The sequence below is a fragment of the Bombus terrestris genome, chromosome 16 (genome assembly GCF_910591885.1).
Source record: "Bombus terrestris chromosome 16, iyBomTerr1.2, whole genome shotgun sequence".
In the NCBI taxonomy this organism is placed as follows: domain Eukaryota; kingdom Metazoa; phylum Arthropoda; class Insecta; order Hymenoptera; family Apidae; genus Bombus; species Bombus terrestris.
Genome location: NC_063284.1, coordinates 8500333 through 8526718, shown reverse-complemented (window position 1 = coordinate 8526718; position 26386 = coordinate 8500333). Strand labels below are relative to the sequence as shown.

The window sequence follows — 26386 nt, the reverse complement described above, 5'->3', positions numbered from 1 at the left end:
CTTTAAAACCCTTCCCCCAAAAGCAATACGATTAATGAAAATAATATTCAATGCAATCTTAAGAATTCAATACTTTCCTACTCTATGAAAATTAGCACAAATCATAATGCTACCTAAGCCAGGCAAAGACCTACAGCAAACTGTATCTCACAGACTAATATCACTACTTCCTGTGTTTTCCAAAATACTAGAGGAAATAATATATGATTGCTTGAAACCAACAATAGAGGAAGAAAAATTAATGCCAGGTCATCAATTTGGATTCAGAAACAAACACTCCACCACAGAACAAATGCATAGGCTCGTCAATGAAATTTTACTAGCAATAAAAAAGAAACAATACTGCACAGTTCTCTTCATGGACATGGAGAAAGCATCTGGCAAAGTGAATCATAAAAGCCTCTTACAAACAATCAAAAACATTTCCCAGAACAAATATACCACTTACTCAAATCATATCTAAGTAATAGAACTTTTGTAGTAAAAATAAAGGACACATATTCTGAAGTTAAAGACATTAAGGCAGGGGTACCGCAAGGAAGCGTTTTAGGACCAATATTATATACAAAACACATATCAAAAGAAGGCTAAGAAGAAAATATCCTACCAACCTCGTTAAAGAAATATAGTAGGCAAGCTGTAAGATGGTATCTCGCTGAGGGTAGCCATCCATGAGTTATATAATAATAAAGTATTATAAAAATTTACCAAATGTCCAGATGGGCAAATTCTAAAGCACAAATTAAAAAAAAAAAAGAGGAATGTGGAAATAAGAAGATCAATATTTTCTATATTATTAAATACATGCATTGAAATATTATAAATAATGTCAATGTTTGTGTACATTTATTATAGAATTACATTATTTATATAAATGTCTCTTATGATGTACAATTACATATATTTGAATAATGTAGAAAATATGATTCTTTTTATTTCTACATTCCAACTGTACAAACACTTTTATTTTTCACTATACATACATACATGTATTTTGAATGTAATACATACTTTGCATGTATCATGTTTAATGTATGATATTGTGCATAAAGATCTTGTTAAGACAGCTTGTTAAAATCGTACTTACACATCTATTTTATCAATCTTAAAATACAAATATTATACGTTTATATTCTTATATATTCGCGGGAGGATGTGCGCAGGTACCATGTTGTACTGCTGAATTGTAGCCAATCAAGAAGCAGTGCTGTAAGCAATTCGAAATAATAACGGTTAACCGACAGGAGGCACTGCACAGTCGTTCTGTGGAATCGTACGTGGTCGGATGTGCGTCGTGTTGAAGGATGGCTACAATGTGGGTATATATCAGTTAGTAATGAATGCTGAACAAAAAATTACAAAGTTAATCTGTTAAATTTTGATAGAAGAAAATGTATAAATACAAAAGATGTAACATTTGATCGATCATTGATTTATTTAAGGTAAATATTTTATGTGTTTATAAAATTAAAGATTTTGCTTAAGTTATTCTAATATGAAACAGATATGTTTTATATAATTTAACCTAATTTTTGCGGTATACCAAATATATCAAGCCATATGTATCAAAGATAAATAGAAGAGATCGTAGATCTAAACTTACGTATAAGAGAAATAAACGTGTAATATATATTATAAAGTTCATAACGAATTTATGTTCTTAATTCAATCATATTTTTATTAACTGTGTAGGTAGGTTCGTACTTTTCTATCTAATATTAATATACGACTACCTAGGAATATGTACAGAATCGAAGAAAATTAAGGAATAAAATACCTATTTGCGATTATTGGTATGAGCCTACATGACGATCGATAACGATTAACTTTCCAATTTTCATAGTTGAGTTTGCGATGTGATATACGAAATTTGTTTAATTTCTATAGTATTTCATCATATTATATAACAACAATAAAATTTCTTGTCTATAAAAAAATGAAAAGACATCCCAATGTAAATATATTAGCATGAAATATGTTCAAACAATGCTCAAAGCCATAAAGCGGTATGGACTAGATTTCAGGAGTACATGAAAATTGTATATATTTGCAAATATGTACATATATGTTTATATGATCTTATATCATGGTCTTGTAAAGTTTTGCAATAAAATTACAATATCAATTTGTTTATGTTGCAGAATAAATAAAGGTAGCACCCATGTATAGATGTATATATAGATTCTTATGGAATCGAAAGATTAAACTGCCACGATTGTTTCAAATGTATTCCAGCAAGAGTTAATTATATCCATATTACTCATATGTCACTGTTACATTTCATAAATTAAATTGTAAGTATAGATATAAAATTGTATTAGATATGAAGTAACAGGCAGAAAACCACAAATATTGATACATAGATTTTACAGCACATAGTTACTTATATATACAAATGATAGTTTTTCAATGCATTAATATATGTTAAAACTTATCTTTATTTGTATTAACATTAATATATGATAAGCAAGCATTGAAGTATTGAACCTCTGTGTGCTTTTTTACTTTTGGTCATAACTCATATGTATACTTATTGTTATTATTAAATGTACAATAATGTACACTTTCATTAATTTTAAAAACTTTTGACCCGCCAAGAATTGTATCAAGTGAAATTATATTTTAATAATCCAAAATATGTGAAGCGTTGATGGTTTATTCTGTTTAAACATGTCAACATTTTTTTTATAAATGTAAAAATATCACAACATTGCAATGTTAAACTCGAGAATGTTCTTTCTTTATATAGATCAGATCGCTTTAAAATTATTTTTTTCTACATATTGTGAGACATTGATTATGGAATTCGTTAAGATTCTCAAAACAGGACCAATTTGATTGATCAATGATTAACTGAAGAGTTTGCTTTAATCATGTATGTTAGATAACAATCCATTAAAAAGTTTTAGCAAGTGAAAGAAGATATATCCTGAGAATATTTTGCGAAAGTCTGAATATTATAGCTATAGATTCATTTATAACTTATCAATAAATTACGCTATAAAGATAATACAATTTTTTACTTTAACGCTGTAAGTTACTTGTTTTTATCAAAATTTTCTTATTTGAAAGCATTTGATGAAATTTAAACAAATAATGACAAAATATTGTAACATTTTAACTTAATTGTGTGCATTAAATATATAATTCAATACGATACTCTTATAACATAATCATGTTTCAATTTTAGTTTTTGCATTTATCTAACTTGCTTTAATTTTTTAGGGTACTCAAAGTCTTTGGATCTCCAGAACCTTGTGCATGGATTTCGTGTTATTCAACTAAAACTATTCTCCTGTAAGGTACATCGTTATAAATCTTCTCTTATGTTGGTATGGTGAGTCTTTATTTTCTTTATTACGAAATGTATGCAATCATGCGTTCTCCTTTTTATTATGACGGATTTAAACGATGTACTGCATGCCTTTACCAATAAATGTTTATAAATATAATTAAAAATGTAATTAAAAACATCGGACCAGCGGAGTGAGATCTCTATTTATAACGCGCTGCCTGCGTATAGAAAAGAGTAAAAATTACTGTGGCCTTGTCGCAGTTGGCGGTCAAACTCAGATTTGAGATTGTTTGTGTCGTGCATCCCAATTGTTAACGCCAATCGTCGCAATCTTGGGTTCGCAGGTTGATCGCGCCATTTCGTTTAGCGAATGTTTTCCTTTTTTTCTTTGGATAACTAATTAGTTACCTGATTTTATTTATTTGTTTGTTTTTTGGAATTCATTGGTATATAGTTTACATAAATATAACGTATTCTTTAAAAACGTTTCTTTGTCCAACAAACTCTCGATTCCAATCCAACCTCCCCTGGTTATCTGGCGCACGCGTAACATTCACGTACCGTTACATGCGTTGCTATTCCACACTATTCGTATCCTTCTTTTTATACCATTACTTGAGTATAGAATTATAGAAAACGTTTAAAAATATAAAAATACAGAAATATAAAAAATAAAAAATAAAAAAATACAAAAATACAAAACTATCTAAATTATAGAAACTCTGATTAAACATTAGTACTTATATTCTATACTTGTTTTGTATTACATATACATTTTTCATATTATATACATGAACCAAAATAGAATGTATAAAGTATATTTTATATAACATGTTTCTCACTCTTTTCTTAATATCTCACTCTTTTCTTAATCATCACATTTGATCACAGACATTTTCTTTTCACAATTTCTACAGACCTTTCTTCCGAACCTTTACACAGCTGCATATCATTTTTTATTTTCCTCTTTTTCTTTTCTTCCCCTCATACGAGGCGTGATCAAAAATATCGTTGAATTTTTTCATTCTGGAGAATAACAAATAATCGCAAGGGAACGATCAGGTGAATATGGTGACTGTAAATGTTATTTTTTGCGAGAAACTCCCGAGTCAGAAGTGACGCATGAGCTGATGTGGTATAGTAGTGCAATTTCTACAAGTTATCGTTTCACAAATCCTTCGAATTGCTTCGCGCAATTGAAACGCTCAAATAGTATTCTCTGTGGATCGTAACATATTGTGATAAAAATTTATGAAACACAATACCACGGTAATAGAAAAAAAAGCTATGAGGAGGACTTGAACGTTTGATCTCACTGCCATGCTTCTCTCGGTCGTGGTTAACTTGAAAATTTCCATTGTGATATTTATGATTTTCATACAATAATGATAAGAGAATGCAATAGAAATAAAAAAAAAATTCGAAATGCTTACAAAAATATATTTACTTATTTCTTATACTAATATTATAATAAACTGTTGCATCCTTTGTTGGATTAATAGAAAAATTAACATTGAAAAGTATGAATATTCATATTATTTAATAAAATACTAAAAAATTAACAGTAACATTTTTTTAATTCACGTCTTTCGAAAATTCAGTTGATATTTATAAATTGCGAATTTTATAATCTGTTCATAAAAAGTGTACTTGGCGGATAAAGTAAATGTCATAGAGATAATAATAATAATAATAGGAACCACAATGCTTTGCTTTATGTTTATCTATGGTTAGGATTATATTATATGCCCGCGCCACGATGCGTTTATAGTGAAGAGAAGAACTGAACCAATAATCAAAGGTTTCGTATAAATCTTTATTTAATATCATGGACAGTCACGTATATAAAAAGAAAGCATAACAATAACGTTTTGTAAAGGTTAAGTTACATTGACAATTTTTATAAATTTTGAATTCTTCTTTATTCATACGCAACAAAAAGTATTCATTGATTCGGTTTTGCACAATGTTTTTAACAGTATAACTTTTTAACTTTAAAATGTTTCTATTACTCTGTCCACAGTCCTTTACTTTGTTGATTTTTATTAAGTGAAGGATTTGCCACAAGAGGGACTTCTACGTTTTGTTGATATTTTAAAATATTAAGCATTTTATAAAATGCAATGTTTCAGAAGAAGTTGTTTTATTAAGATTGCTATTTTTATTATTTAAATCTATTAACACATTGTTGACTGGCAATTTTACTTTTAATATTTCTTTTTCATATAATAAACAGCGTAATGTTACACACCTGTCACCTACGTGTAATGGTATACAACAGATTTTGCAAATATATCTAGTTTCGCTGCGTTTTCCTTTTGAAGAGCGTACTCTACACGCTCTAATCGGATTTGTTTTTCTGTCACTGACTATTTTTTCTAAGACGTGGTCTCTTAGTTGTCCGGAATGCCTGAAGGGTGGATCATTATACGGAGCTGTTTTAGAAATTCAAGAAGTATCAGGTGCAATGCTGCATTCTTTGGAATCTACGGTTATCCATTCTCTAGCTTCTTCCAGTGGAAATTTTTTATATCTTGTTTTATTTTCTGGCAGATAGGTACAGTACATTTTATATGCATTGAACAAAGTGCAGTTTATCAGAAAAAATGCTAATTTTTTGGACCACTTTAAAGTTTTTCGTAAAATACTGTTGTTCGCCAAATACTGACCTGTACGATCTACTACCCCTTTCATGCGCTTATTGTATTGTAATATGCACGTAGGTTTAATGATATTTTGGTGGCCTAATATCAGATTCGCTATCTTCTGATATAGTGTCATTTTCTAAATCGCCACAATTTGATTTACAATCACTCGGACATCAGATAAAACAATCGCGTGTAATTCATTGAAATATTCTTCATTGGTACGTTCCGTTATCGTTGAAATTTTTTTTTATAATAAAGGACGAAACCTGATGGGTCTTATAAGCGAGAAACACAGCTTGAGGACCAACAATTACACTGTATGATCTCCTCCAACAGCGCACTGAGAAAACGACGCTGATGCGGAAAAAAGCGGATCACGAATTTACTCGTGACCGGTCGGCGGCTACGTTTGGCCACGAAAGCAGGAGTTAACTCGTAACCGGTCAACAATGTGTTAATATATTGGTATACTGGTATATCTTGGAAAATAATTTAATATTAATTTACTCTTTTGTGCGTTTGAGCCTGAAAATCGGATGAAAGAAAGAGCTTTATAAAGGTTGTTCTCATAATACAATGTTTTTTAGGACTATCTTACACGACATCTTACAAAACATTTTTGTACATTTTATTTGCATTGAAATCTATGAATAATAATTTTCTAAAGAAACTATTGGAAAGCACGCACAAGCATTTAATCTCACACGTCTTTTTCTTTTAAACTTTATGGTACACAGGCGAAATAAACGACAATATGCAAGTTATATCCTTCAGTTTCGCAATTGGGTGTGTATGCAACAATTACGAACATTTTGTGTGTCATAGCTCTCCTTTGTACAAAAATTGTAATATGTAAGGAAAACAATCATTTATAGACACATTCATAGTGCAAGCAGGAATAAACCTGCTGTGGCATAGCTCTCTCTTGCAGTGGGCCCTTTAATTGTTTGTAATGATAGGGATGGATTCTATCCCATTGTTCATTTATTCTTTTATATAATTCAATGGTGGATAACGGTAGAGACTCAAAGAATGTATTTATATACTTTTCTCTCTAATATTGCCCATAGATTTTCAATTGGAATGAGATGGGGATTTTAGACAGGTCATTTCAAAACAGACAATTTTTGCGTGTCTAGTCAATTCTTTATACTTTTAGCGGTATGTTTGAAATCTTAATCGTGTTGAAATACAATGCTCTCTTCGGAAGACAGTATATTTTCGACAGTACCTAGTAAATCTTTCTATAAAATGTTTTTATGCACTGATCCTGTAGCATCGTTATCGACGAAGGTTACGAGGAAGCGAAGCTGCTAGACAACATATAATCGTGTTCTAGCAGAGTGGCATTTCAGCCGATTGTCCCTGTCTTGTCTCACCATCCGGGTATCGCCTGTGGCCTTTTCTTCCTTTCTCCCTTTGCCCTTCGTTATCTTCATTTCCTTCTCAACCGCTAACTCTCCTTTCTCGTTTTATTCTCCTGCTAAGTACGACAACCGAGAACGGCGATGCAGTAGAGTCAAGTAAATGCGTATACTTTGAGCGGATGTTTTTGTGCAGCGGGATCGCAATTGTGTGTAGTATATCATTGCCGTAACAATCTTATTGGTGGTTTTTGGAATTTTGTACATGTTAAGATTTGAACCCTTTCGGCGATCAAGGCGAAAGTAGTCAACGGCGGATTTGAAAGCAAAATAATTGTCACCCGCCGTATATCGCTATGATGAGTCGACAACCTGCCGATGAATTTTTGTCTGTCGAAAACTACCGAGTCCAATTTAAGTTGATAGTATCGCAGATATTCGAACGTGGCCGTCGACTTTTAAATGTTAAAAAAGAGACGCGACGAGATAGATGACTGGAATATAAGAAATGCGGTAAAATTTTGGAGAATGACTTACTGCCGAAAAGTTTTGAAATTGCAAATTCAGCTGATTTTGATATTAACAATATCGATTTTTCTTTTTCCTTCCCTCCGCAGTCTGCAAGGCATAATGCGATAACGTCTATTGCGATATTTTGCCGTTGATGGCTCCCTATAATACGGTATGTGAATGCAAGAACATCTGCGATACTACATGAACGCTTGACTTGAATTCGAAAAAGATAAATACTCTCCTGGTTTCATCAAGTGAAACATTCCTAAAAGTCTAATGCATTCAGAACGAACCGCAGGAGGGTACCGAAGCTAATAGATCGGTGACCTTTGGATATGGCGGATCCAAGCAAGGATCTCATTTTTAGACATTTAGATTAGGCAATGGATATGCTCAGCATGTCCTAGACATTGTTACCGCGGAGGTTGATGTATAAAACCCATTGAAGGGGACGTTTTGGTTCTAAGATGGCCGATAGATGCACTGAGCCCCCCCCCCCCCGGCAAATGAGCTGATCATATATCAGGTTTGGAAGTCTAGGGCTAAAACTTCACCACCAATTAGTTGAGAACAAAGAACCAACCATCAGAATATCGAAAAGGAAAACGGACCTCAAGCAGGGAATCTAATCTCTGTAGAAGAAAACTGTGAAGAGAGATAGAGGGAAGGAGGCATAGAAACCAAATCAAGCGGAAGATTCGTCAAAAAGGAGATGAAAGTGATAATGAGGAAGACAATTTAGAATACTATTGTATTATTTCTTGTGATGTGTATTCCAAATCATAGTTCAGAGAAGAAAGCTAAAAAAAAAAGGACAAAAAAAGAAAAGAAAAATGAAGTCTCATACGTTTATCCAAACTGTTATCTTGATCAGACGTGATGATTTTTGAATTCGTTTCTCTAGAAGTTTTAATAGAAGATGTTAGGCAATTCAATTGGTCACTTAGACTGATCAAACTTGTGGATATTTTAGAAAATTCTCTCTCAAAAAGCATGATGTCAATCTGAAAAATTCATTTTTCAAGTCAAGTTAATTGAATTCGAATGAGAGAAGAATACAATAGCAAGAAAGAAGAATACATCATGCATTACCCAGATTTGGTGTCTATAATTCGGGACAAGAAATAGCTATTATAATTACGATTACAACTTACTCTCGCACATTAAATAAAATTCCACTTAAGGTTGTATGGAGCCCTAATGGTCCATATAATCTAAGGATTGAATAAATAAAAAATGAAGTTATAATAAAAAAAAATTTCACCATAAAGTAGTCACAGTTATGAAAAAAGATTACTGTTTTGTCGGATATATTTTCCATAAGGCGTTTACATTTTACGATCAGTAATAATATGAAAAAGAAGAAGTATCCGAAACTTAATGAAACTAAATGAAAAATGATTTTGATACGGACCAGGTAATTTCGAATAGCTGTATTCCAATCTATCTTCATTTTATACTTCACAAATTAAAAAAGTAAGTGTATAATAAAATTATTTTCTCTCATCATCTATTCAGGCAAAACATGAAAATACAATATGTAAACATGAAATAACAGTATAGAAACAGTCATGTTAGGTAAATGTCAATTCTGAGTCTTGAAACAGAGTCCTTACAGTACAGATGTAACTTCCGGAATCATAATCAGCACATTCACAGTGTGTCGATATTTCACACATGAAATACTACATCCATTCTTCTCTTGCTTTGTCTTCGCTGTAGTTCACATCGTAGAAGAGACACACGGTAATCCTCATTTTAGCTTTTTCTGTTGTCACAAATGTTGATTCTATTTTATCCGATTAATCAGAGACATGATCACGATTAATGTTGGAGTCTGAAGATTCACTATCCGAAACATTTTTCCTTTCTCTTTTTCTTATTGTCTTTCTTTTGTCTTTTCCTATTCCTTAGTTTTCTCCTACTTTTTTTATTTTTCTTCTATTCTGTGTTACCTCAAGCTCGTTTTTGTAGGAAGAACCTTAAATTAATGCAGACATCGCTGGCTTTCGTCCTCTATCGGAAGTTTGCTTTTTTGTGTTTGTCAAAGAAGAAATATTCAAAATCATGTTATTACATAGGTTTGTGTTTTGATACATTAATTGATTCACACAGATTAATTTTGTATGCTCTGTATTTCACTACTTTGTACAACCATTACAACACACCGGATACTGAAATAAAAACCGTGACGGACGGGGAAAAAAGAACAAAAGAGAACCTCAAGCAGTTGTACCAACTCTGGATGTAGAAACCAGTGATCATACCAACATAACATTTATCTCAAAAAATCATACAATGAATTTCTATGTGAAAATGTATCTCTTCTTAAAAGCCATTTCTTCACACATGCTTTTTCCTTCTTTGGTTTCTTCGCTAATAATGCTAAAGTGCACAAAGCTTTCTTCTTACTCGACATTATTGAACGATCGCTAACTCGAAACTGAATGCATCGTCAATAAATACTAGTGGTATGGACGATACATATTGTTTATATTGTCAATATTTATTAACAAAATGCAATGATATGAGAATCTTGAAATATTGACAATATTATTGATCGTCTGAGAGCATCCTGGAGAGAGAGATGCCGAATTATTCCATCAGCTCAAACTGACGTAACGTTGGCCATTATCCATGAAACAAAAGTATTGTTACGCTTTGAAATACTCCAAGTTACATTCCTATTCGATATTCCGAATTAGCAACATGGCATTAAGGGCTAGAATTTGATGCCACATTTTGTATTCTCGAAGTTAATGTAAAATTGACACGAAATCATAGAATTAATATGCAAGTGGGTAGAGTAAATGGCTTATTCTAAAATTTTGACATGTATATTTTAATCACGATTCCAACGATTGAATACTTACTGGAAAGCTTTTTTGAACGTTTTTTTACTCCTTGGGATTGAATCGGAGATGTAGAAATTATGATTGGTTCACAATGTCATTGAACAGGTCATTCATTGCTACTATTTGCGATGTTACAAATTGGATGATGTTAATAGCTTTTTAGATACTTCAGTATTTCGAGTTATTAACAATATTCCAAAATATCCTGCACTTGCTCTATACATTTCCAGATTCATTTCAAATTTTGTCAATCTAATTTAATGACGATAATCGTGTTTGATTAAGTACCAATGATGTTTTAAAATGTTTTGTATAATATGCAGTCTGATACCGATTTGGTGATACAAGAAAAAGGTGTGCGAATTTACATAAAAAAATACATCGAAAATGTAGTGACGTTTTCTACAAAGTTTCATTTTCGAATAAATCAATTTTGAGGATTCGGCGGGTACGGGATTCGGTGTAGGTATCATCCTGTACATTACACATACAACGTTTTTAACACTAGGTTTAGGGGCGTTTCTTATATATCTATCTCTACGAACACCCGTCAAATTGACGGGCAAATGAAAATACGCATTTTCTTTAAAAAAATCGATTTATTCAAATTAAGTCTGAATTGAACAATATTAAGCTTCACGTTTAAGTAAATTATTAATAAGTAAGAAGCCTTTTTTTTTAAATTATCAGGGAAATGATAAAAATAATATTAACGGTATAGGGTAATCATATTTATTGAACACATTTTTTACAAATATACTGAATTTTGTTTGTGTATTTTCCGCATAAGATCTCTTTTGCAATATATACAACAATTATTGCTTCTATATATATATATATTTTTTTTTTGCAGTAGCCCATTTGACAACTTTTTCGCACTTCTGACGTTGAAGGTGACAGAAATGAAGCGTCTGATCTTTGGCAAATATTCTCCTTGTTTTCTCCAGCTAATTCCTCGGCTAAACAAAATATGTACTCCTTTCTGGATATTTTCGATCCGGTGCACTCTTTACATAATATCCACGCGTTTATCGCTGCCAAATCTAGAATATTGAGAAAAACTTGAAGAGGCCATCGGAAACTCCCCGCTTTCGCATTATATTTGCGTGCCATCTGATCAACGACGTCCACACCAAAATTTGTTTTTATTATAAAAAGCAATGGTTTCTGGAACACGTTTATAATTGTCTTCTATTTGTATACCTGTATGTTTGGTGCTTAGAAGGAGGATTTTTACGTTAGGTTTACTTATATACACAGTAAGCGTGCAGTGTTCTAATTTATATAAATGTGAGGAAAATGTCACGTAAAAAATTTGTTTAATCTAAGTTACAACGTTACGGTATTCACGCGAATCCAAGGAGCGATTCCGGTGTTCTTTCATCTCCGACATATATAAATGTGAGGAAAATGTCACATAAAAAACAACTCTCGTGGTAATATATATAAAAACTTTATTTCTCAAGAGTCGAAGGCCCTTGAGTACCAATATTACAATGCTACAGTATCGGCTTATGATTCAGACTGGCTCGGCCGTCATTATTCGGAGTCTAAATACTAAGCAAGAGCAATGAAAACGATGGAGGGGATATTGTTTTTGGAAGTTCCTTATCAGGGTAGCGAGGTGTTAACTGACCGGATGATATCTAGAGATGTCAACTGTCCGGAGGATATTTAGAGGTATCAACTGTTCTGAGAATATTTAGAGTAGAGGTATCAACTGTCCGGAGAATATTTAGAGGTGGTCGCTTAAGGTGACGTCAGGGTAAAAGAATTTGGGGTTACCAAAACAAGGTCATCTTGTCCTTTTTCCCTTGAGTATTGAGTTTCATCTTTTCCCATATAACCATACAAAATATATTTTGTTTGGACGTCAACTGCTAACCAAAACTTAATGCCAAATTTATGAGGCTTATTCGGCATATATTGCGTAAACCTGAATCGGGCCTCCGTTGGAAATAATTATTCATCTATTGAGATATTTTCAAATGGCTTGTAACAGGTGTGACTATTACTTATAAATCTGTTCCATATTTCGTATATCAGCGCAAATTTATCTGTTTGTAATCTTTCGGAGGCTTTCAATGATCCCGCTTCATATGTGCCTCGGGCATATATTATTCCTAGAAAACTACATAACTCAGCAACTGTTATTGTCGAGTCTTTTTTCAAAACTCGATACGCCTCGGTTTCAGTACAATCTTTTATGCGTTCCATTATGTGTCTGTCAATTATCCATTCGAAAGCACTAGTTACACAACCCAACATAATATTTCTCTTAGCATAACCAGTAGGCCCTGCGATATCCTTGAATATCATACGAACGGGCGTCCTACCCCTAGATTCCCCCGCTTTCAGTTGTATCCACTGTGTCCCGTCAATTGCAATTTCAATTTCATCCATTACATTTTGGGATGTACTTGGAATGCTCGTCCTTTCATTCTTAGAGTCAGAACTAGAAAGAATACGCATCCTTTTCTTGTTACGACACTCTTTCAAGAAGGTTTCCTCTTCATTATCCGAAGATCTTTCTATCTCTTCACTTTCAATGTATTCAGAACTTTCACTGTCAGCTTCGCTTTGGCCTAATTTGTACTGATCTTCTTCGGAGGTGTCTTCAGAACAATCTTCATTGATGTTGACATTTTGTTCAATATCTTATTATGTCTCTTGAATTTACTCATGATTGCTAGAAAAGGGAGATTGGTTAAAATAAGAAAATACTATACCTAAATTCAATTACTCTATCGTAAATGCTTATAATAAAGTATACTGCCTTTGCATACTGTCTTTGAAAAACGGATTGTTTATGAAATCAGCTAGCCCGTCAATTTGACGGGTTTCGTAGAGATACGTATATTACATACAGATTTCAAAAATTAAAAAGCTTAAGAAAACATAATTGTGTGTATATATTCTTTGGATAAAATGATTAATTTACGAAGCAAATTGGTTAAAATTAATGCTATGGTTTTTGGGATATTTCATTTCGAAGTTTGAAATCCGTCAAATTGACGGGTCCCCTAAACCTAGTATTGTAGTATCGGAAAAAGGATAGGATTAGGATAATTTAGATTTGTAAAATTCTCCTAATACTATTTATTAAGATAAATGAAAATAACAGAGATTAATTGGACAGAGAACGATAAATGTTCAACTTGAACTAAAACACGAAAGTCTTATTCCGCTCAAATAACTCTCGTCTTCGGCATCTGCACTCGCACGCTTTCGCTTCTCAACTCATACTGTACGCCTTTTGCATTCGTTCTCGCCGGCGTCTCAACTAACACTGCCTTTAGCATCTCTTTTGTCTTTTCCCGCCCTATCGCGCACGTGTCCCGAAAACGCCCGTGGCCAGGGTCACGCAGGCCTTTTCCACGAAACTGTTCACTTGAAAGGAACGACGACACATTGATGTACCTGTCACGTAAAATAAAAAGCAGGAGGCTCGAACGAAAAGAAAAAAATTAAGATAACAAAAAAACAAGAGAATTTATTTCTTGTATTCTGAATTTACACTGACTGCGATTTTGTTCTGAGCTCCAGCCGTGACTTTCCAAGACTGAAGCTCTTACAATTTGACTTTCGGTAACATCTGTTTCTTCTTTGTTTGTCATCCCTCAATATCCCCATTACCCTGTAGGCGTACGTGACCGTTGTCACACTTCTAGGACATTCGGTTGAAGGACCGTTAGGCCATAAATGAATCCTCAGGTACTCCGGCAATATACATTGTCGCCAAGGTCGCCATGTGTTTTCCTCATCGGTCCATCGGGTTCGAAGTATGCCGATCGGGACACCATCCTGTCTGCGGTGTGTGTGTGTGTCCTGGTCTCTGACGTAATTTACGTTACACGTACTTCGTAGCTTGAGATAGACTGACAGATTCTTTTGTTCGAAACCATGGATTCTTTCCTTTGTTGCCCTTCGATATCCCTACTACACACGCGTTTATTAGATGTACCGCGGCGGTCGCCGCCATTCCGAGAAGTCGGCGAAAGAAACGTAGGGATATCGATGGTACATTGGGCATGTCGGTATTGCGCTTTGTACAGCGAAGCCGTTGGAAAGTTCCGTGGTCGATACTGCCACAAATTAAAGTTTCTTTGAACAACTTGACTAGAGAAATGATTGGTAAAACGTAACAATAACAGAGGTAGTTTAATGAATTTAACACTGTATTAACAGGTTAATATAGCTTGTATATTTAACCACAACGAATATAATAATAAAAACATCACAAATTATTTAGTGATAAATACAGTTAATATGTTACAGAAGTTCGACCCGACTTTGTGATATCTCTCGATATATTCGTTAGACTTAGCGACTTTATTCATCAGACCTCTCGATGTATGCTGCTAGAATCTTCAAATGAGACTCTGCCCTTCGATCATTTCTTTGTTTCTTGGAGAGACGACCCCCACTACGCTAGGGTCACGCCACCGTGCGCGGCTATGATCACGTATACCACCTTTTTTGTATAGATGAAATAACGGACCGAAATCGATGTTTATGGAACTCGCTGCTTGGTGACAACTATGCTCTCGTCGATACATTGTATATTTTCCGTCGGGCAGATAAGGCGATCTGTCTGCGACACTATAGGACCGCGAGCGACGGTTAGAAATACGACCTATACTAAGCCTCGTGGCGAAACAGTTTGGAAGTGCTAGTTCGGTACGCGAACCTTCCTTAAATATTTCTGACTAATAGCATGTTTCAATAACTATAAAACTAAAAATGTAACTAAAATAACTGTAATCCAACAACAATAACTAAAGAGAAACTAAAAAAGAAAAGTATATTGGATCATCATGACGTGCGAGAAACTATTCTTGTATACAGAGAATGGCCCATTTTAATCTATAAAGCCAATTATATTCTCGAATTATTTATTGATTCAAAAATGTTTCAAATAGGATTTGTTTGGTTGAGAGTAATGCTGGATATTATGGAATAAAGTTTCGGAGAGTTTTAATAAAAAGCAGAAACGAATTATTTGTTATTTGGACAAGTCTAAAGACAATATTTAATATAATGAGATTAATTGTTATTTACAAATACAATTTTATTTTTTGTTTATTACCTTTATTTGTTATTTATCGATGGTTGAGGGAATTTATTTTTACATAAATATAACGTTTCAATTAGAAAGATCGTTGTAAATTACAACTTGTAATTTTTAATAATATTAGCTAAGAATAATATGAACTGTGATCTGTCTATTGAAAAATAACCATATTAATTATACGATTTTTTCATTGTACAAAATGAAACAGATAAAACAAAAACAAAACATATTTATATATTACATTTGTTGTCGGATTTAATCCATATAGAAAATAAAATTTCATTTACAACTAAGAAATAATAAATAAATTATTTTCAGTATCGTCTAAACGATTATTATTTAAATAAGAAATTTGAGGTGATGGACGTGATAGGTCTAGAAGAATCACTCGTGTCGTTAACAATAACAATTTATTTGCTTATGTCTGTGGTATACACTAGCGCGCCGAAAGCACGGTACAGATATCGGTTAGAGATTACAAGTTCAAGCTCGGCGCGATACTTTACGCGGTGGTTCGAGTCGAGATGATGCACAGATGTCGAGGGATTCCGATTCGCTATTACGTACGACTGCGGGCGGACAATTCAGATCGGCGTCTTCCAACTTGCCCCGCGACTCGCGATAGAACAGAACAGAAATGTAACGATCAGGATTTGGTTAATGGTTTGCTTATAGCGAGACCTGTCGTACTTCGCAGCTTGAGATAGATTATTGTTTGTTCGAAACCACGGAGTCTTTCCTTTGTCGCCCCTCGATATCCCTACTACACGTGTGTTTATTAGATGTACCGCGGCGGTCGTCGCGTATGCGTTCTTCTGAGAATTCGGCGAAAGAAATATAGAGATATCGATGGTAGATTGGGCACGTCGGTATTGCGCTTTGACGGCATAGCTCTTTGTATCGCGAAGCCGTTGGAAAGTTCCGTGGTCGATGCCGCCACAAATTAAAGTTTACTTGAATGCTTCATTTGAAAGATGATCGGCAAACCGTAACAATTGGTATTTTAGAGAATCTTAGCTGCATGGATCCTAAGATTTATAGCGGGTCCTTAGGCTCGCTGTAAATATTCGGAGAGGGTGTATCGACATCTGGCAATCATCTGTTCGCAAGGTAGAGTCCTTGTGTAGCGGGGCACGGGACAGAAACCGTTGGGAAGTTTGCTGTCGAGTGCCGCTACAAATTTAATTCTTATTCAGAATTAAAATGCTATTTTAATTTGTTATTTGTTATTTAATAGACAAATCAAATTTTGGTCAACTGTGTTTGTAAGAAAATATAAACTTAATATATGTAATTAACCATAACAAACCATCTTTTTTACATTATTATTTTTTTACATATGGTGATGTAGTTCCGTTTTTATCTGGAATTATGTATTTTTTTGGCATCATTTGGCATCAATTCTCATTAACCTTTCATGTATATTTCCGATTTCAATTAATTTTCGAGATATTGTGTGATAAATTCATTGATTTTTGCGGGAAAGCATTCCTCAAGTGGGTCAAAAGCGTGGCTGGTGGTCTTGTTCGCGTCTGAAGTGCCACGTGTCAAATATTGCATCTTGTGAAATAGGTATTATCGAATTATATGAAGAAAAATATATAGTTCCATTGAATTTTATCTTGAACTTTACATTGAATTTGAACTTTACCTTCATATCTTGGGGAATAATGATGTAAATAAGTTAGTCTTTGTTAAAAATATGCCCTAATTGTACCATACAATCGCCATGTAACAATTTTTGGTATCTGCAATACGTCAGGCAATAAAGTTACCGAGGATAACCCATGTATTAAAAAGGTATCTTTGGTATATGTTGAAATAATTTGATATATGTATATAAAAAAACATTCCATGTATATATTAAAAAGATAAGATATTTATCTCTAAGGTAATATTATCTATTATTCTTTCATAATGTATGTATATATACTACAGTCTTACATTATGCACATGTATATACATATGTATAATGTATACAGTAGTACACACACACACACACACACACACACACACACACACACACACACACACACACACACACACACACACACACACACACACACACACACACACACACACACACACACACACACACACACACACACACACACACACACACACACACACACACACACACACACACTACTGCCATACGTAATATACTGGTGGAAATCCCAACACTATGTACTTATACTATAAATTAATATTAATACATAGTAATAGACATTAATACCGATACTAATACTATAAGATATTTAACATCGTTCTAATAATTTTACTTTTGACAAATAAATAATTAGTTTCGAGGTCAGGGATTTCCACCTTTTGCACTCTGCGCAGGCGTTCCTGCTTAGTTACTTTTGAAAGATTCAATGTTTGTCCAGGCAAGCCATTGACGAAACGTTTCAATGAAAGCCCAAGAATATGCATATAGTAAGCGGCATTAATATTCGGTAATGTATTATGGCAGATATTATATTAGTGTATCTACAGATACAATTTTGGTGGGACAAATTGAGATTATATTACTGTATCTACAGATATTTGTTCTACCAAATTTGTCCACTTGGAACATCATTGTTATTCCAAATAATAAAGGAAATTATTACTTGCGGAAGTTGTAAGGTATAACGAATTTACAACTCGATTTATGTAACAGACGAAATTGCAATATATACTATCCAGTACCGCTACCCACCGATGAATCAAGAGAAGATACAGCATTAACTTGAAGCTCTGTTATTCCAAGAAACAATTAGACCGTCCACTTCACCGTATAACTCTGCTTTATGGATTGTATAAAAAATATCGGATGCTGATGATACTGAACACTGGCCCATGATAATTAATTATCGTGCACTAAACGACAAAAACAAGTATCCACTATCTCAAATTACCGAAACTCTGGACCAACTAAGAGGAGTAAAGTATTTCTCAATCTTTAATCTGGCAAGTGAATTTCAACGTTTAATATATCAAGTATTAATTCAATGAAATATTAATTCAAAATTATTTGAATGATATAGTCTACTCTTCATCTCTACAGAAAGTGAAAATTTAAAGATTGTTGAATCATCTCAAAAATCGCGGATTTACTTTCTGAACCAATATAAGTGAATTTCTGCGTAAAGAAATTACATACTTAAGGCATAATTTCTGCCGACAGTCTCAAACCAGGTCCAAGGAAACTTCATGCGGTAGAAAAAATTTTCTTACTCCAAAGTCAGAATCCAACAATCCAGAATCCAAGGACATCTAATAATTCTTACGATTGACAAGGGGATCACATATTATCGTAGTTATCAGAGACTATTTTGTTAACGCAAAATCATTGATTCAGCTTCTAGAAAAAGAAATCCGTTTGAAGTGAACCGATGAACAATAGAAGCACTTTGAAAATCTGCAATATGAAGCCTGCATAAAACTAATACCACATTATCCAGATTTCAACCATGCAATCATTATCATTAAAGACGCTTTAGATCATACAAATATTGAGTGCAGTATCGAGCCAAGATGAAATTGGTCCCGATTTACCGGTTCCATATGCTTCTCGCAAGTTATACCCAGTCGGAAAGAATTATTCAGCAACTGGGAAGAAATGCCTGGCTGTGATGTATGCTACGCAATATTTCCGACCTTTTGTGTTCGTAAATTTGCATTCATCATCCACTATCGACCCTTAGTCTAACTATATTCAGTCAAAGATCCCATTTCAAGATTGGTTAAATGGAAATTAATATTGCTAGAGTACAAATGCAATATCGTACTCAAACCTCGAAAACGAAACAAGAACGCAATCGTGCTGTCTCGTAATTCAGTGGTCTTCTTTTAACGGCTCGCAAAGATAAGGAATTTGAAGCGCATTTATCCAAGATAAACCGGTTATTGTATTTAAGGAATGAAACGAAATCAAGGAAGGTTTACATAGAGCGTACCTCCTAGTAATTCGAATGCAGGACCAATTACAGCGCCATATCTATCCGTAGAAAGAGGAAAAGTTCACCAGGAAGCAACCAACACAACAACGAAAGACGTTGGCGCATCGTTCCTCAAAACCACATGGAAGGCGATATAAATTCATGCGATTCATTTACTCTAATAGCACACTCAACACTAACCAACAATTATATCACGTTAAGTCTGAACAATAAATGAAATACTAATAATTCACAAAGGGATCTAATAACGTTGGTCGAAGGAGAAACCGAAGAACCTAGTTCACTTGAAAATCCCAACCCATTGAGTGAAATAGAGAAATCACGTGATCAAAGCCTGCAATATCGTCTATCTCCTCAGCCTGTAGGAATATAGACCCCACAAATTCTGGAAAGCGCTTGAACGCAGTTAAGAAATATTATTCCCGATTATTAAGAATATGACACAGATACATCACTCTCCGAAGATTCACAACCCGAGGAAGAAGATGGCAATCACGAGCCCTGTATAATATCCGAACATATCCGAAGAAATATTAAATGTACATATTAAATGTAAACAGTTTCCCTTTATAGCGATAAATATTTCTCTGGAGTCACCTGCCAAGGAGAATCTTTAGGAAGGACAAATAATCATCACTACCATTCAGCCGTTCAGAATTTTTTCCATAAATCTAAAATAAATTTGTCATAAAATATATCTTTGAAGAACTGAAAGACGAAAATATCGTCACAGTACTATGAGACTTGACAACTATATTCAAGGAAACGAGAACAACAATCGTTATATCGTCATTGGGAAAGAACCAGAATCAATCCATCATCCAGAAATACTAAACTCTCATTTGAAAAATACTCGAAAACATCAATGTCGAAATTACTATTATATGGAAACAAGTATAGCGCCTACAGAGGATACTTGAAAAGAGTCCATAAAAGAAACACATAGGAGCATACAAACGAATGACCAAAACTTACAGACATTTCAGGGTAAGATATTCATGGCGAGGAATGAAAAACGATATAAAAGTATTCATTAGAAAATGCAAAAGCTGCGAGAAACAAAAATTGGAAAAAGCGAAAATTCCACAACTGATGTTTATTACAGACAATTTATAGTGGAACCTGCTACATACCGACAATACAAGACAACTTAGTCAAAAACTACATAGCTGTTGCGATAATGAACACCGGAGCCACAACAATAGCAGATGCCTCTGCAACGATTTTAATCTTTGGAACGATCTTTGGAACCTCACGCGCAATCTTCATAGACAAAGGGACAAACTTTTCAGTTCAATTCAGAATCAGTCTTTTATTCGATTCAGTAACAGTTATATTTTGTGGGAAGTCAAATATTTTATTACGGTGAAGTTTTGAATGGTACTGTGGCGGCACTCGACAACAAATACCGCCACTTGACACTAGCAACGGACAACACATACCACCTTAAATTGGTTAAATACCACCTACGTGATCGACAGCGAAAAGAGGTGTGGCCGTGATAGCGCTACGAACTATCCATCATCGTGAATCTAAGACTGTGGCAATCTGGACCTGCCGCTGCGACGAACACGGACGGCCCTTACTTCTTCAGCAAAACTCGACGCCTCACCGCCGACTCACTCATGCAGGTGACTGGATATGAGTAGACTAAAAGGAGGAGCAGAGGCCTACGACCGTACGCGGAATGCGCCCGCACCGTACCGACAGGTATCCATGGCCATATCGAAGACTTCGCGCAATATCGACACGGGCTTAACAACAATCGGCTGACGCTTTATCACACTAAGATTATAACGTTATCTCTGGCAAGGGGGTACTGTGGCAGCACTCGACAACAAATACCGCCATTCGACACTAACTAGTAACGGACACGGTAGCGCAGTTGTTAGCGCCTTACGTTTCGAACGTTCGGGACCCGGGTTCGATTCCCGGCGCCCGTAATTTGATTTTTCTTCCACGCATCAAAAATAGAAGAATAATTAGCAGTACCTCAGCAGCGACATCTACAGCTGACAACGACAATTATCACGGACAACACATACCACCACAGTATAAAATCAAAACTGGTAATGGCGGTAACATATCACGGTTCCACGGCGGCAAATGGGACATAATAAATTTTGGTATCGATCAAGCGGAAAGGGCGCGTGGATCTCGCGATTGACGCACACCAACGCAGAATATTATTCCACGTGAGAATCGCAGGACCGTGTTTTCAAATTATGAACAAATCACGGAATTGACTTTTATGAGTTAGACGTGATCAACAGTCGCGCAAGATGCGGCGAGTATCCAACGACGAAACGTTACCATGAATTGAAACAAACTTTACATAATGTGCCGGTATTAGTTTCTAGTGCGTTTTGATTAAATGTATTGCGCCCGTAAAAATACACACAACAATACGACACAAATAATAGTAAATTCCAGACTAAATTTGAAAAGTAGTATTTGCAACGTCGTTACTATTTCGCACTTTTCCATGTATGGAATTGACCGATATGTCTTTTAGCGAATTCGTATCATTGTCTTATATTATTATTATTATGTACATAACGTGTGACTATATTTACCCTTTTACTATTAGTTTACTATTATCCTATTAGATTGCGTTAGAAGAAGAGGATGGTAACCAGAATCTTGGTAATATGTCGAGTAATCAATAAAGAACTAATTATAATATTATTTTTGAAAACAGATCTGAATTAATGTCAAGTCTCATGGATATTTCTCATCGAGTCATGAATATTTGAAACACTTGCATTCTCGATTCTCACACAGTCTGACAGAACGAAAGAAGAAAATCTAACAAGAAAGAAGGAAATTAGTGTATGAATGCGCGGTTCACGCACGATCGATCAAGGTGACAGTCAGAATAATAGGCCCGGTGAATTGTAAGTGTGCCGCGTTTTCATGTCAAAAATAATACACGTAGTAAAAGGGTAAATAGAGAAACGACCTTATAAATGATTTTTTGTCGATTACGCTTTTGTCAGGTTTGTTTACGAGCAAGACTATAGTAAGTGCTATTTTAGCAGAATGCAAGAAAATTATGGGCGTCTATGTGGGTGTCACGCTTAACCGCAGTTTCATAAAAAAATCTGAAGTTCAGAGCAGGAACGTTATTGTGGAAGTAATGATAAGTAGAGTGCAGATGTTTGTACAAATTCATATTTCCATAAATTGAAAAAATGAAATCTGAGTAGACGATTGTTTTACTATAAATGTTATAACATTATAACGAGTACTACTATATCTTGTATGTTTCATATTTCGTTCAATCTAATACTTCATATATAAAACCTATAGTACTCATTGGTATATATATTTATTTAATTAATATTTATAATAAAACAATTGTCTATATACGAAGCATAAAAGATTCAGCATTATGTTAGGCATTATTTTACATTAGTCTTTGATTCTCGCTTTCTCGTTTGCGCGAAGGAGAAGGATTAGACTCTTACTTCGTTGGAATTGAAACTTAAATAAGTTTGAAATTAACTGAATTAAATGAAACTGAAATTATTAAACTTGTGACTTAGAGAGTACACGTAGATACCCCGACCATCACACTAAACAATTGTACGTCCCTGTTTATAAAATATGTACGTTGTCATTTACTATATAACATTTTGTTCAATCGTAATATCCAGCCCAGCAATCTCACACCCACAATGATATACCTTTGCCACTCGAGGTTTACCGATCAATCGAACGTTATCAGTTTGCTAATATTTTCTGCTTTCTGTTCATTAGCCATAAGCCCGCGTCAATTTGTTTCCGCGCCTTGGCCTTTCCTGTAGCTCCCGGCTATACGTCGCATCGATTCGTACACGATAACCAAAATTCTCGAGCTCCCTTCACCGTAAATTGATTCGTCTTCGCATCTATTTCCTCAGCAGTCAGTGCAATTAACAACACTGGATTTGTCTGCTTAGCAACTCCATAACCTAAGAATTAACCCGGCTACATAGTCGCCTCCTGTAGCTCGTAACCATCTTCTATATTGTGTATTATGTTTAAATTTTTATTTACTCAGTCGTGCATGTAACTGAAACAATAATTATCTTTGCTGGAAAGATATAATAATTATAAAAGGGGAAAAATTAAGTAACAATAGATAGTAGAATGTTCCATAGCATGAAACTTTTTATTTATATATGTCGGGTTCGCGTTAAGATTAGGGTTAGGGTTAGGGACGTGAAACGAATCCCCATTTGGATTAGACGTTATCGTTATGCAATAGAGGAGATATTTGCTAGTGCAAATATGATTATTATAGAATTTGACAAATAATTGCGATAATTAGATACTCGAGAAGCTAATGACAATGATATCCTAGGTTCAATAACGAATTCGCTGTCAACGGGATGATAGATGTACGTTCTCACAAAGTCCCAGTCTGACTCTTTGTTAACAAAACGTGAAATTATTCACTGATCGTAAAGACGTTACTCTTTTCGTCGATAAGATCGCACGAGAGAATGACTCTCCGTCCCGATGATGCCACAGAGGAAAAACTATATGGGGTGTGTCTAAGGACACGAGATCCTCGGATTCGTCGAGGAAAGCCTTCGTTCAGAAGGTGAGGGAAATTAGCGTTGCTGCTAATTGGTCAATCTCCATATCGGTGGTTAGATAAAGATACTAGCCGCCCTTGAAGGAAAGTTGCTAGCGGGAAGCGTCGTTCGTGAGAAAAATACATTTCCCCTATCTTCCCGTAGGTAGGACAAAGACTGTTTGTCTGTTGAAGGACTTTAGTTAACTAAATCTTAAGATTTCTAACGGGTCCTAAGACTAACTGAACATGTACTGTGGAGATGCGTCGACATCTGGCAATCATCTTACCCGAAGGTTAAAGTCCTTTTTTTTTTTTTTTTTTTTTTATTAGAATATTTACAATCAATTCTCGTTGAGAATTTTCAGTAACTTAATTTGGCGTGATACAATGACATGGATTATAATAGCTTTATATTGTTGGTTCTAGTAGGACTAAGGATTTAATCTAGTGGATATTTTCTTTTTAGTCTGCGGATCTGGTCCGTCGTGTCCAGTAGTTGGGTGACTAGTGGGTTGTGGTGGTTGTTGACTCTTGTGTTATATCTGCTTCTGGACTTGTGTATTTCATCTTTGACTGTAGGTATCTTGAGGTCGCGGTGGATTGTTTCGTTGGTAACATACCAGGGTGCATTTAATAGGGATCTTAGCGTTTTCGATTGGAAGCGTTGGAGTATTTCAATGTTGGAGTTACTTGCTGTTCCCCATAGTTGGATTCCGTAGGTCCAGACAGGTTTTATTACGGCCTTGTAGAGGGTTATTTTGTTCTGTATGTTTAGTTTGGAGCGTCGGCCCGTGAGCCAATAGAATTTTCTTAGTTTTTCCTTTAGTTGCTTTGTTTTTTCCGAGATATGTTTTTTCCAAGTTAGCCTCCTGTCCAGGGTCATGCCCAGGTATCTTACGGAGTCCTTGCTTGGGATTATTGTGTTGTTAATGGTGACCTGGGGGCAGGTTTGTTTTCGGAGCGTGAAGGTTACATGGGAGGATTTTTTTTCGTTTATTTTAAAACCCCATTTTTGGAACCACTTTTCCATGGCGTCGAGACTTCGCTGGAGAGTGGATGAGGCAATTGCCGGGTCTGCGTGGATAGCTAATAGTGCTGTGTCGTCGGCAAATGTTGCTATTGTTACCTCGTTTGATATGGGTAAGTCGGCAGTGTAGATGGAGAATAGTAGGGGTCCGAGGACACTACCTTGCGGTATGCCGGATTCTATTGGGAATGTTGCGGAAGTGGCATCTAGACATTTAACTATGAATTGTCTGTTGGTTAGGTAGGATTTTAGGATGGAGTAGTATGGGTGGGGTAGGATTTTTTTAAGCTTGTAGAGTAGCCCTTCATGCCATACTTTATCGAATGCCTGTTGGATGTCTAGGAATACCGCTGAGCAGTATTTTTCTTTTCAAGGGTTTGGCTGATCATGTGGGTTATGCGGTGGATTTGCTCTACTGTCGAGTGTTGTTTTCGGAAGCCGAATTGGTGATCTGGGAGTGTTTTCAATTCTTCTAGGAGTGGAAGGAAACGATTCGTGAGCATTCTCTCGAATAGTTTAGACAGGGTAGGTAAAAGACTGATTGGGCGATAGGAGCTGGTTTCATATATTGGTTTACCGGGTTTGGGGATGAGGGTGATTAGTGAGATTTTCCACGCATTAGGAAAGTGTTCTAGGCGGAGGATGGCGTTAAAGATTGATGCGATGAGTGCAATCCCTTTTGTGGGAAGTTCCTTGATTGCTTTATTTCCTATTAGGTCGTGACCTGCTACTTTCTTGGGGTTTAGGCGACTGATTGCTTCTATGATCTCTGCAGAAGTGAAGGGTTGAATAGGAGGGGACATTTGGAAGGGAGTGTGCAGGTATTCGGTGACGTCCGCTGCAGCTATGGAGGAATGGGGTTGGAATACTTCAGTCAAGTGTTTGGAAAATAGGTTGGCTTTTTCTATAGGGCTACGCGCCCATCCACCCTGCGGACGGCGGATTGGAGGTATTATTTGTGGCGGGCGCGTGAGTTTCCTGGAGGCTTTCCATAGTGAGTAGTTAGAGTCGGCTGTGGGGGACAGGCTGGCGAGATATTTGTGAAAACGGTCATTATTGTAGTTTTTTATGGTTTTGGATAGTTTTCTAGTTGCGTTGT

General features: G+C 35.1%; 1 long non-coding RNA gene across 1 annotated transcript; it reads left to right on the top strand.

Moving 5' to 3' along the window:
• Positions 1-1090: 1090 nt before the first annotated feature.
• Positions 1091-3798, top strand: LOC125386604. Its single transcript, XR_007226938.1, has 3 exons — positions 1091-1442; positions 2142-2294; positions 3226-3798. It is a non-coding gene; the product is annotated as an uncharacterized LOC125386604 (long non-coding RNA).
• Positions 3799-26386: the final 22588 nt, after the last annotated feature.